Source organism: Manduca sexta, chromosome 7, assembly GCF_014839805.1.
Source record: "Manduca sexta isolate Smith_Timp_Sample1 chromosome 7, JHU_Msex_v1.0, whole genome shotgun sequence".
NCBI classification, from domain to species: domain Eukaryota; kingdom Metazoa; phylum Arthropoda; class Insecta; order Lepidoptera; family Sphingidae; genus Manduca; species Manduca sexta.
This window is the reverse complement of record NC_051121.1, coordinates 11,960,411-11,974,103: the sequence shown is the minus strand read 5'-3', so window position 1 is coordinate 11,974,103 and position 13,693 is coordinate 11,960,411. Positions and strand designations below refer to the sequence as shown.

General features: G+C 37.5%; 1 protein-coding gene across 2 annotated transcripts in view; it reads left to right on the top strand.

Annotated features, from left to right (window-relative positions):
* Positions 1-13,693, top strand: part of LOC115442458 — an 88,406-nt gene that overhangs the window by 59,214 nt on the left and 15,499 nt on the right. Inside the window, exon 1 of one of the 2 annotated variants that reach the window (XM_037447582.1) lies at positions 12,087-12,105. The exons of the other annotated variant lie outside the window; for it this stretch is intronic. The gene's annotated coding sequence lies outside the window, so the exon portion shown is untranslated. Of the gene's footprint in view, positions 1-12,086; positions 12,106-13,693 lie in introns of those variants that run through there. 2 annotated transcript variants of the gene reach the window in all.

The window sequence follows — 13,693 nt, the reverse complement described above, 5'->3', positions numbered from 1 at the left end:
TGATACAGCTTAGCGCTTCAATGTTTCAGTAAATGGATTTTTATACATAGCAAATGATTTATTGAATAGCTTACGTTCGTAGAAGCCCAGTCTTGGGAATCAAAATTTGAATGCCTAAGATAATGTACCTTTCTACTAGTGAAAGAATTTCAAATCGTAACACAAGTTCTACAGATTTAAGCGTTCAACCCTACCAACAAAATGTGGCTGTTATGGGGATAAACTAACTCTCTATTATTTGGGAGCTATCATATCTAGGCAATGAGTGGCGACAGCCTAGTTGGTTGTGGAACGGACTGCCGAGACGAATGTCCGCAGGTTCAAATCCCAAGGGCACACACCTCTAACTTGATTTTTCATAAAAGTGATGTGTGTGTACTTTGTGAATTATCGCTTGCTTTAACGGTGAAGGAAAACATCGTGAGGAAACCTACATACCTGAGAAATTCTGTATAGGAATTTTCGACGGTGTGTGAAGTCTACCACCCCGCACTAGGCCAGCGTGGTAGACTAAGGCCTATTCCCTCTCATTAGTAGAGGAGGCCCGTGCTCAACAATGGGACAGTATATAATACAGGGCTGATATTATAATTATTATATTATATTATATTTAGGCAATTATGGTCGTCATATTCCTCCGCCTGATCTCAAAAGGAAAACAGGATATCTGGAACTAACACCGCTAAAATGTGCGTACCTATATTCCCACCCCTATAAAGTAGTCATCATTTTTAAATACAATCGCTCTTCCGCGATCCTCAACTCTAAAACCTTTACCGATTACAATATATTTTGAACAGCTAAGCCCTCATAATGAGCAGATTAGCTAATGTCCTCGCTAATGAGTGCCGTGGACTCGTAACGCCCTGATCTAATTGGACCTCTGACCTCCCGACCCGGCTTATATTACTCATGGCCATGAGGTTTAGGTGACGTGGTTTATTAAAGAGGAACTGCTCAGAAACATACTGTTATTAGAAAATCGCACTCTACGTAAAAGTTATAGTTTTTGGAGATGTTAAGATGTATCAGAGAAACCGATGTATGTGATTGAAACACTTAAACCAAACTCTAGATTATCTTGCTTTTGGTAGGATATATTTTATATCCGCTCAAATAACGACCACCGTACACAAGGTGTTAAACAATAGTGGTCCATGTAAGTGTCGCGTTCTGGAATAAGTCTGTGTATATCCGGTTCCAAAAGGCCGGCATAATTGTGTCAACTATCGAGGGGTAATCATCTCTCGTCAGTCGACATTCTATTGGACCCCACTCCACTTATCACTATTACCATCAGATGCAGTGGGGTCACTTTGTCGTGTCTGTAAAAAAAAAGTTGAAGCTTTTAATCCGAAAAACATTGGCACTTTTATTCTGAGAAAAGAGTATCACGTAAGCGGACCCGCGAACATAAATTAATCCCATGTAGGTAAGTATAATATGGCCTCAACCACAGATCTCAAACGTTAAAGCCTTGATACAAACTTGCGACTTAAGCCAGCTTTGAAACTTTCTCGCTAACTATCAACTTAAATTTTGCGGTTGTTGGAGAGATATTTAGTACTAACATTTTAATCTAGATTATAAAGGTGACCTGGAATTAGTTTTCTGATACTTAGCAATCAAGATAAACGTCAAACGCAGATGACCGATTTTTATCGGCGGCAGATTTTAATCGGATCGGTCAACGATTCATCGGTACATTGTTTGACATAACTAGCACGTCTCCCATAAACGTTATAGTTTTATACTTCAGTCACAAAAATCTCATAAATGTGATAGTGGATAGATCGTCGCTTTCTCAGACCTATTGGTTTGAAAGAGAATTGTCTCTTGACGTCCATGTTTAAGTGTTGAATGATTTTAATACATTTAGTTGAAGTTTTTTTACAGCAGTCTGCGTTCAACGTTAGATTAAATATTGCTTATAGTATCAAAACAATACCAACTGTAAATATTGTTACATAAAGTCTTAATTTACGTTCACAAGTCAAATTAAAAATCCTAACCATTTGGTTTTACATTAATTTATTTCATTTTAATTTTAGTATAAGAAGATTTTTACAATTATTCTAGTGATTTCTTATGTTTACGCGAATGTGAAACATTGATTCCCGTTAGCATGAAGGCTGCAAAGTCTATGAAACATCGAGAAAATTTCATATAAAAACATGATAATAGAATTATTAAATTTAAAAAAAACTAATAAATACAACTTGAATACTATGAGGAACAAAGCCACGGCCACACGCTAGTATTGGCCACATTAATCACCGTGTCAGATTGTCATAGGCACAAAGCGTAATTTATGTAATCAAAATTAATTACTTACGAAGAGAAAATCAAATATTCTACCATGGGACTAATTTATATCTTCACAATCAATTTATTACAGATGAATAAGTTTATTTGGATTTTGGGTAGATTTGTGTTTTTGTTTTATGGAGTAGACGTTTGAAAATAATCGCACCTGGAATGAATGATATGGTCTACTCATGGGCGCCGGGAGGGTGCAAGTAGGTACACGTGCATCCCCCTGCCTAAAAATATAAGTCACTGAATAAATCTGCAACTATAGTTACAATCCACCACAGAACAATTTTATCATATAGCATTTTCAAAAACCCTCCCGATTTAAATTTGAAAAAAATACCTTCATAACATACGTAAGTGCACCTCCCTAAAACAAATCTTGGTGTTGCCCATGGGTCTACTTTAAAATATAAAAATTTAATAGCATACGCTTTCCCCCCAGAGGCTCATGTTCAGCAGTGGACATTCTGCGGCTGATGATGATACACTTTCTAGAACTATCAATAGTAAAGTAGGTGGTATCGTTCTGCAATTGGCACCTTAGATGTTAACATGTAATCGATCTATATATATATATATATCACCGATAAGTGTGTTGTGTGAATGCGTTTATCCTAGGCACTTCTAAGAAACTAATGCTAATAGAAAGCTATAGTACTCCAGAATGCTATACGCTATTTGAAAAATAACTCATCTGAAAAAAGTATTCATCCCGGGAAAACTTTTCATTTCACGGTACTTGTACTGCATGCGCGGTACGACAGCGCTCTGATGTCTTCGGTTCGAATCCCGGGTAGGGCAAATTGATAATTGGGATTTTCTGCTCAGTATCAACCCAAAGTCTGGAATTTGTACCCTATGTGGCGATAGGCTCGCCCCCTATCACAATAACGGACGGAAAATATTTGTAGAATAGTGGGTGCCCTGGTTGCGCCTCTACATACTCCTTCGGAAATAAATGCGTGATATTGTGTATATGTATGTGTATAAATTAAGTTATACATAGCTCCAGTTTCTCATTGAATGGGGGGGCGAGGTTCCGCTATTTGATACCTAGTTCGTCCCCTCTCCCCTAGCTAAAGGGTAGAGACGAGCGCGATGCTCGCGTGTCCCTGTAGTCGAGTTTATATTTTTAAACGCAGCATCCGGACTCACAGCTCCCGAGGGAGCGACTAGCGTCGATTGCACAATATGAACGCGACGGGATAGCTCCATCTGATACAGAGCTTGAAAATGTTGGTCAAATAACGGTACACAGAAATCATGTGCTGGATTGATGTATAATTTAATTCTCACCACCTCACCCTTTCAACGCCTCTGGATTTTCTAAAAAATATGTGTGTATTCTTTGTGAATTATCGCTTGCTTTAACGCTGAAGGAAAATATAGTGAGGAAACCTGCATGTCTGAGAAATTCTCTATAGGAATTTTCGAAGGTGTGTGAAGTCTACCAACCCACACTAGGCCAGCGTGGTGGATTAAGGCCTATTCCCTCTCAGTAGTAGAGGAGGCCCGTGCCCAACAGTGGGACAGTATATAATTCAGGGCTGATATTATGTGCGCAGTGCCACAAATAAGAGTGAAATAAAATTGAAATCCCGTCTGCAGCTTATTTTTCTGTGCAAAGGCTCTTGTTGCAATAGCATTTGAACTAAGGATGTCGATTGTATACGATTGCAGCCTTGCAGGCTTTACAGATTCTGTCCAAGGCAATGCTGCAAATTGCTGAAACAAACTTTAAAGAGAGTAAAGACAACATTAATCTATATATATAAAAATGAATCCCTATTTTCCTTGGCCATCACGCGTGAACGGCTGGACCGATTTCATTTTTTTTTTGTTGTGTTGGTTATTGTCAGGAGAAGGTTCTTATGAAAGAAAATAATCAAAAAATGCGCGGTAAATTTAAAAAACTTAGCAGATATATTAATTTTATATAATTGCCAATTGTTTGAAATAACTGTCAGCGATTGACAGAATGCGCGCTGCAAATTCATAGTAAAGACGGAACAACGTCTGTCGTGTCAGCTAGTAGTAAATACATGTAACCGCAAATTGGGGGAATTGGAGGATTTTTAGATTTTAAATAAGATATTATATTTTGGCTGTTTTTTATCACTACAAAACTAAGTTCAGTCATTTTTATTTTTAACTTGATTAACGAGACGAGCAATTTCCTCGCCTGACGCCACGAGTGCAATTAACGTGGCACACTACAACTTAAAATTACAAAGCACCGTATGGGACGTTCCCTCGTTACCAAGACATTAGTTCTCTTAATGCATAGCGTTAGCATTTGTCACTTAAGTAGGAACTTAAACATTTTAATATAAGAGCTAGCTAGCTTTTTTCCTGTAGAAGGAACAGCTAAGTTAAGAAATGAGGTATGTGAAGTCTGCCAACCCACTAAGCTAGCGTGGTGCCTAAACCCTCTTAATAGTAGAGACCACTGCCCAGCAGTGGGCAGTGTAATACAAGGCTGGTGCAATGGTGGCATGGAAAAGCTTCGTAATTAAGAAAAGTAAAAGTAACTTGACTTTAATGAAGAAACTGCCTGTGAATAATTTATTCATATTATATTTGCGCTTGTTTTATAGAGATGTATGCAGTACATAATGATTCCAAGGCGTGTTTGCATGGAACAGATGTTGACTTGTCACTTGTAGATCATTCACTCTGACATTCCATTCAGTCATTCGATCGTTCGCTCACTCCCCGTGCTTACTTCACATCATGCAAACAAGCTCACAATAGACACGGAACATTGCTTCGACCGATTTCATACATAACTAGTGACCCGCTCCGACTTCGCACGGATAGCATTATCTTTAGCCGAATGACTTCTGGCAGTCCAAGAACTACCAAACTTCACAGGATCACCCGCTAGATTTGATTACCTAAAAATTTCATTATAATGAGTCCATAGATTAGATTTCCTTGCTATTTAAGGTAGAATAACATAGTGCCGGCAGAAATAGGCTAAAATACGGCATCCTCTATCATACCAAAGGTGTATACAAGAGGAACATTACCTTGCACTACAATTTCTAACGTTAAGTAATTGACAAACATCGCCGCAAGCTATGACGCGATAGAAGGTAAATTGATTGCTTTTATAATGAAACTTGGGTACTATGTTTTCAATTCGTTTGACGGCAGGAAGATGTGTGTCATTGATGGAGTGTTTAAGGAAGTTATAGCATCATGCCTTTCTCTCTTTTCAGGGGTAGATAAGGGTGTAACACACATTTCGTTAAATGTGTTAAGTTTGGTGTAATAAGAGGGAGGGTTCCATTCACCAGCCTTTCTAGACTCTGAACTAATACTAAAGACGTTTATGTGTTGCTTTATCAACAAAAAAAACGTCAATCCATTTATCCCCGAATGGGTAGGCATAGATAAAACTAGAGTACCCACTTTTAGTCCTTACGTTCCGATCCATGGTAGGGGATGATCCTATCTCCATATCGGGCACAAATTTCAAACTCCGAGCTGATATTCAGCAAAACCTAACATCACTGACCAACCCGGGAATCGAACTCGAAACTTTAGAGCGGAAGTCGTACTGCGCGCAACACAACTACACCACTGGCTCAGTCAGCACAAAACAAAATGGCGTTAACGAATGTGGCAGACGCATGCTGTAGGAAATTTGACTCTAGCATTAACAAGCCACGACTAAGGCGGCACCGTTGATAGAAAGACATTAGGAGAGGCTTGCGTCGCTCTAATTATGCCAAATCATGTTTGATGATTAATTTAGGAGCCAACGACCGAAGCCACTGGATTAGCTACGTCTTTGTTTGTACTAATACTAATAGGGATTAATTAGGCTAATGACCTCGACAAAATAACCAAGTAGTTGAGTGAATTAACCGACTGAAGCCGGATTTTGCCTTTCAGCGAAATTATTAGTTTCTAGAGCTAGTTAATCTAATGGTTGGTGATCTAATGTGAAGTGTCAGTTTGATACGTTTCGTATGGTATGTCTGTTTTGTAAAGGCTCAAAACATCTTTTTCCTTGTCTCTAAACTATGAACGTATTAGCGTATACTAAAAATAGATTAGGTTTTTTTTTTATACGTGTCCCCACTGCACCTTATGGTAAATAGAGATCAATAAAATGTCGACTAACGAGAGATGTTTACCTGTCGACAGTCGACACAATTATGCCGGCCTGTTGAAACCGGTTACACACAGGCTGATCCCGGAACGCGACACTTACGTGGGCCACTATGGCGGGTTTTAATATCTTGTACGGTGGTCGGTATCCGGGCGGATATAAAATATATCCTACAAGCAAATTTGTATTGGAAATAAGACTATAATAGACGTGTCCCTCTTCTTCTCTTATCATAGGTGTTAGAATTTCATTAAAATCACGTGTTTGTCCGTGTGAAAGCACAACAAATAGGCTGTAAGACACGTCGCGTGTTTCCCGAGGGTACAAGGGTAATACACCCGTACGTTATAATTTAAGTGGAAAAATCTTTTAATAAATGCGCCTTTTGCGGGTGAAGTCATAAGCTTGCAGCGAGGGTAAAGATATCTTATTTACATTTTTGTTTAAATGAACCGCTCACGTGACTACGTGCTGTAATTGAGTAATAATAATTAAAACTTTTAAAAACAAACTGTTAAACTGCATAGCATTATACTCAGGGCCGTCAGCCAAAGACATTAGCTGTTAAGTCTCATTGTCCAATCTTTGCCCTGGCTACAATATAACTTAAAACAAAGTTAGACTTAATTCCTTACTGCCGACATAAACATAGCGATATAATCCTCACAAATCATCTCTTTGATGCCGCAGTGACGTCATTCTTCTTATGTTGTAAAATTATTAAAATTTAATGGCAGGTAACGAAGAGGTTAAACAGGTGCCCATAGTACAATTTTTTTTACAGGCGTTCTTTAGACAACAAAAGTGCGAACTAAAATAAGTTTAAAAGGTTCTCCCCTAAGGAAAGCATTAATTTGATCCCTATAAGGATATGGACACGGCTATGGAACGTGCTATGCTCGGAGTTTCTCTGAAGGATAAACTTCGTAACGAGGTCATTCGTCAGAGAACCAATGTCACCGACATAGCACACAGGATTAGCAAACTGAAGTGGCAGTGGGCAGGGCATATCTGTCGAAGAACCGATAACCGATGGGGTAAACGAGTTCTTGAGTGGAGACCACGGCTCGGCAAACGTAGTGTAGGACGCCCTCCAGCTAGGTGGAGTGACGATCTGCGAAAGGTCGCTGGTAAGAACTGGATGCGACAGGCCGAAGACAGGGTAAAATGGCGTATATTGGAGGAGGCCTATGTCCAGCAGTGGACAAAGATATAGGCTGATGATGATGATGATGATGATGAATGAATTCTAAAACCCGCTACACGCTCCGCTCATTGCTTCAGCCCAAGACTCGCGTCAAACCCATCTCCCTCAGCAATTTGTTTCCAATTTACCTCGATAAGGCCAAATCTCTAGAGTGTGTAACTTATAACATTGTTTTACCAAGTTTTTATGTATGTTCATATTGAACGCCTTGTGCGATTTCCTTGTGCGCGATTTAAGAGTTTCTTTTAAGAAAAGATAGCTTGAAAGAAGCAAGAACTGTGATTTGTGTGGTTTTCTAGAAAAGTAGTTTTTGAAACAGAATTCTGTCTAGGTGGGTCTGAAAGCGGAATTCATTGTTGCAATCTGGATTATAGTCTTTTATTTATTATACAACATGAAATAAAATGTGGAATATTTTTTGTACCACAACACCCGAATATGAATAACTGATGGTGACACTGTCTTAATTTCAGAGCAATAAATATTGAATTACGTTGAACATTACGTTTAACAGCGGACTGCGATAGATTGATTGATAGAATATTAAATACATTTCCTCCTCTACTACTGGAAGGGATTAGGCATTAGTCCACCACGCTGGCCTAGTGCGGATTGGTAGACTTCACACACCTTCGAAATTCCTATAGAGAACTTCTCAGGTGTGCAGGTTTCCTCACATTTCCCTTCGCCGTTAAAGCAAACGATAATTCAAAAAGAATACACACAAAATTTTAAAAAAGTGAGAGGTGTGTGCCCTTTTGTTTTGAACCTGCGGACATTCGTAAATAGGCTATCGCCGCTCGCTATTACTATAGTTATAAAAGGTAAAATTACCAAATATGACCCATCTTCATGCATTAATAAACCGTTACCGGCATCAAAGTTGTGGCGAAAATTAACTATATTGCGTTAACTTTCTAAATCACCTGACAAGCTTAACTAAAAGGATAGTTTACCCACGAAAAAACAAAATGGCGGTAAAAGTGAAAACGGCTGAAATGCAAATATTTAATGTGAAAAATGGGCGAGGTTATTATCTTTTAGATTTCTCCCGGGGCCCCGCTTTACGGCGCTCGGTCAACCTGTTGATTAAAGAAACTTTTTCACTCCGCCGCGTAAATATTCTAGTGATATTGGCTGCGAATGAAGTATCTGCTTACGGTTTAGATCTTTAATGATTGCTTGGATACGTCGACTGGTTACTGTGGCTTTAGTGTTTTTAAGCATTACATAATTAATACAGATGCTACTGTTATCAAGACTGGGGGGCGAGGTTCCCCTATTTAATACGTAGCTCCCCCCCTCTCAGTCGCTGTTTAGATAGAGTTGTGACTATGTGAGTCACCTTTCTGTTACTATATTTATTTCCATTGAATTGATGAAGGTATCAACTTCAAAGCTATAATTGAACCCAGACAATTTAATTATTATTATTTTGTTATGTTCTGATAACATGAATCCATATACATTGCTGTAGTGGTGAAATAACAAAGGGTTCTTATTGAAGTTTACCTTGAAAGGCGAGGGACAAGTGGAGCCATAAATTGTCTCGGTTCTTTCATTAAAAACAACGGCGCGTTTCAAAGAAAAGTTAGAAATTAACGGTAACTTTGTTTTATATTTTTGTTTGACATATTTTTTGTTTATAATTTGAACACAGGGATCTATAAAGCAAACTTTGGCTGAGTCAAGGTCAAATTCTTTCCCTGGTTCTTTGTAAAACGACCTTTTAAAACCATCTTTAAACGAATAAATAATGAAACAAGCATGTCACTGATTGTAAGCCTATTGTATTACAAAGCACTTTGCAGCACTGATCGCTAGACATCCTCGGATATGAGATATTAAATCCCATAATGCCAAGTAATTATACTGGCTGAAATATCCTTCAAAGGCACTCTGTAATACACTTCCTTCTTCCTTCCTGTTCGGCGGCAGGAAAAGAAAAGTATTGAATTTAAAAAATATATTGAGATTAAAAATTGTAAATACGGTTCTTCATTATTTGCAAAAATATCCATTGCAATTACTACTTTAAGCGGAATATGAAACAGCACGGAAAAAAGACAAACAATACTCTTTATTGAAAACAACAAAAATTATAACAATATGTATAATTTTTCCATTCACAACGAATGCTGGCCGATAGCAAAGTATTATACTCATCGTAGTTCCATTAGTCAAACAAAGACCGAATGTTATTGTTCGATATCCGATGAGTGAGTGAATGTATGAACGACCCGGGAAGCACCCGATGAGCTCAACCACCATTCATCGGGAGTTTACTGAACTTGTGTTGATTGCAAATGTGTATTTGTTTATTAATTTCATTCATTGTGGCTTTTACATGCAGGGATTACTGCTTCTATTGATACAGCCGGTTAATTAAGTTTCCAAAATGTAGGAATTAGATTGTGAATGCAATTATTGAATGAATGGATTATGCCCGCGACACTACGACGGAACGGAGTGTATTTTACGTGCACTTACGATACTAGTGGTAGGTCTCTCATATGTGAGTCCGCCTGGATAGGTACCTGATAAATTAAATACAGAGAAACTGAGAAATATCTTCTATTTAATTTGTTTTGTTACAAAGTAATGCGGTTGCTATGATGTCACAGAGTAGAAGAAATTAAAAAGTTAAAACGGCAAAGTGTGAGCGAGCCTTCAAAGGCGCTAAATTCAAAATTACATTTAACAGTACCACCGCAATGTCTACTTCTGCTGCCAAGCAGCAGTGTGTAGTAACTTAGGATGGCGAGCACAGTGGATACTTTGTAATTTAAGGTGTTGGATGGTGTTTCTACTGTTCACGCGCGGTCATATTGCTTACAATCATTTTTTTAGCAAATGTAACGTGTCTATTCAAGTGTGAACGGATTGAGTTTTTATTTGAAAATATGTTATGAATGTTTCATAAATGTTTCAAACTCAATTTATTCGGTCATAAAATTAACTTATTTCCGTAGTATTCTTTTATTCTCGCAATATTTAAACCTATTTTTAACCCAAAACTAACTCGCCAAGGCTAACGTTTATATTGATCTAGTATAAGACCAGAAAATGACCCGCCAATACAAAGGCACTGTAGTGCGTTGTTCGTAATTTTCTACGCGGTCGGTTATCGTGCCATTTTTGCCGCGTCCCAAAACATAAACTCATGAACTATCGGTGTCTACCTTATTCACATGGAATAAAGTATAAACCAGGAATGAATGATAAACTACTAGGAATTAATGAAAAATGAACTATAGGTACCTACTTTTTAAATAAGTTTTCTGTGCAGCAGTGGCACAGAGTCCATATAACTTGATTCCTGTGGCTTTCCTTTCGTAATTGATGTAAAATGTAATTATTATTAGAACGATTTGCAGACCACATTTATGGAAATTATTGATACCTATTATAAATTGTGTCGTATTCCCGTTCGGAAAATTTAATCTTTTCTTACTGTCGTACAGATGTCTTTGGATATAAATGACGATATTAGCAAGTCGTTTGCGTGTGTTAGATTTTTAAGTAGAGACACTTTAAAATAATTGTGTATTTTTATACACAGATCACTTATATAAGCAAACGAACATATGTATCAATCATTTTATACCATCAGGACATCAGTGATAAATACGTTACGTCAGTAATCAAGTAGGGAAGGGCGGATGCGTTTTCAAGGAAACAAGGACCACTATATTTGTTATACAATATATTTATTACATATATTATATTGATATACATCAATAAACATAGCCAGTGATATAAGGTTTCATTAACATTAGGCATAAGACATTACTATAGCACCAGTTATATATCTATTATATCTTTTATATATTATATATTATACAATATATACCTATGTTAGGGTATACACCCTAACATAGGTACGACTCACAAATTATTAAATGTTTAATCATATTAATCATATCATCATATTAATAAATAATATTTAATTGTGAAAGAAACTAAAAAAGAATATAAAGTATATTTACTTAACTTGTCAGTCTCTTAGTATTGCTCTGCTCGACGGCTCACGATGAAATGCCCTGTATCAGCCAAGAGGCCGGTATTTATATCATTTCGAACGTCAAAACATTTAAGCACTACCGCCATTTCAGACAAATGTTTACAATTTCTATTTAAGTTAACCTTAATGCATTTGTTTACAATAACTTACACAAATAATCACATTATAAATAGTAATATAGCTTTTTTATAAATAATCTATGCTAATACGTGCAATACCATCCAGAACTTTCAATTACAAATGCCATCTTGGGTAGCGAAATTTTTATTACGAAAAAACACTTTTACGCGGGCAAAGCCGCGACCTAAATCTAATAAATATAATAATAGCCCAGTAAATACGCTGGCTACACTTTCCTTCATACTGAAAAGCTGTTTCTTCGTTACAGAAATAAAAAATTAAGGTGACACCTATCCAGGTAAAATCTTTAAAAAGGTAATTGTAAAATTTTGGCACGAGTTTCTTGAATACCACCTATTTGCTTTATAAATTATAATTAATAAATAATTTAAGTACACGACCTATTCATTGTTATCTCAGTAACAAAGAGTATTACGATCTGAACATGTTTGGCAAACATTATTAATTAAAAACAAATATTGGCAGAGACGTTGGTGACGCGCGCGCCTTGTTCGATGCGCTTATGACATAATTACAATGTAATTGTTATTGCAATATCATAATGCATTTCTATTATCGCTTGATACGTAATATTACGGACAATTAATATTTCCAACTCCTCCCTATCTTTCTAAATTGATTAATTTCGTTGTCGGATAATGATAAATTAGTTTTTCCTGAGACTCGCCGAGCTTCACTGCTCAGTATCATAAAATGCGTGCCACTGCTGATCTTGGCTTACAGGAGTTGTAGTGGTGGGTGTGAGGGCAGGAAAGTCTCTGATACGTAATATCAAGCCTGTATCCTATAAGGTCGGGTAGGGTTGCACGAAATGAGGAGATCCATAGAAGAACGAAAGTCATCAACACACTCCATCGGATTAGCAAGCTAAAGTGGCAGTGGGCAGGGCACATAGCTCGTAGAACTGATAGCAGATGGGACAAGAAGGTTTTGGAGTGGAGGCCACGAACTGGCAAGCGCGGCTTCGGACGTCCACCCGCAAAGCGGACAGATGACCTCATAAAAGTTGCAGGAGGTCGCTGGAAGCGATCCACTTACAATAGGTCGATCTGGAAATCTTTGGGGGAGGCCTATGTTCAGCAGTGGACATCCTGCGGCTGATGATGATGATGATTCCGATTACGGTCTGGACATTCAACCGTTTTATCTATTTTCATTAATCTCTTAAAGCATTCCCGTTGGTTTATAGTGTAGGGTATAAAGGTACTCCGTAGCCTCTGCCTATACATGATGTCCATTCAATCAAAAAACAAAACAAACAAACACACTCAATCATATTTCTATAAATAACAAAATCCAATGCGTCTTAACAATTTCGCCGTCGCTTATAACTTGCACAGTATAGACTGTATAACCCCCATGTTACGCGGTCTCGGCCGGCTCGATGTGGGTCCATTGTACCCCGGACAGGGAATATCTTCCCAATCATTTTGTTGCCTATAAGCTTTTATATACATGTTCAATCGTAGATATTAGTCGAAGACGGGTGGACAGTGTAAATAGATTTTTCAGTTATAATTAGTGTGTTTTTTAAACTATTTATTACAAGAACACATGCTTTAAAGAAGAAAATACAAATAATATGCATGTTAATGTTTCCACAAGAATCACTATCGACACGCATTGACCAGTGCGGTGTAACATTGTATAGAATGTAAAGAAATGTGTAAGTAAAATTACTAATTGGCCAGTGTACTAGATAATAAGTGTATCCCTTCTTCTTATATATTTTGTGCACGAGTTAAAATTTACATACGATATGCCCATACAAATTTGACTTGATTTTCCTCAAAAGAACAAGTTTAATACCGATTTCAGAGACGTGCCTTCCGTCCCACCGCGAAACATATCTCCCAAACTATACTATTATAGCATTATATGC